This window comes from Mastomys coucha, chromosome X (assembly GCF_008632895.1).
Source record: "Mastomys coucha isolate ucsf_1 chromosome X, UCSF_Mcou_1, whole genome shotgun sequence".
Classification (NCBI taxonomy): domain Eukaryota; kingdom Metazoa; phylum Chordata; class Mammalia; order Rodentia; family Muridae; genus Mastomys; species Mastomys coucha.
The window spans coordinates 40925080-40925919 of NC_045030.1; positions in this window are offsets into that span (position 1 = coordinate 40925080).

Genomic DNA, 840 nt, shown 5'->3' on the forward strand with positions numbered 1-840 from the left:
TATGAGGAATTAGAAATTTATTGACTGCCATCCAATGGTCTCTCTAATTTGGTAATTGGAGAAATAGGACCAATATTGTACAATCCATATACACTTTCAGCTTATTTGTTCATGATGATGTCTTGCTGTGTACAACGTAATGGTCTTGAGGTCTTGCTTCTCCTATCTCAGCCTCTCTATTAGTAGTAGTGTTTATTTTATGTTTTTACACTATACTATGGTTTTCAGAACAGCTTATATGTTTTAAAAGTATTTATATACCCAAAAGGAATGTAGACAATTGAACATTTCATTCCTTCTCAAAAGGGGGAACCAAATACCCATGGAAGGAGGTGCAGAGATTAACTATGGAGCAGAGACAGAAGGAAGGACAAGCCAGCCTAAATATAGCTATCTCCTGAGAGGCTCTGACAGTACCTGACTAACACAGATGTAGAGGCTCACAGCCATCCCTTAAACTGAGTACACGGTCCCCAATGAAGGAGTTAGAGTAAGGACCTATGGAGCTGAGGGGTTTGCAGCCTCTTAGGACGAACAACAATATGAACTAACTAGCACCCTCAGAGCTCCCAGGGTCTCAACCACCAACCAAGGACTGCACATGGTGGGTCTGATTGTTCTGGCAGCATGTGTATAGTAGAGGGCTGCAAATTCGATCATCAATAGGGGGAGAGGACTTCGGCCCTGTGAAGGTTCTGTGCCCCAGTGTAGAAGAATGCCAGGACCAATAAGTGGGAGAGGGTGGGGTGGCAGGCATGGGGAGGGGGGCAACAGGGGTTTGTTCTTGTTTTTGTTTGTTTGCTTGTTTGTTTTTTGGAGGGGAAACTGGGAAAGGAGAAA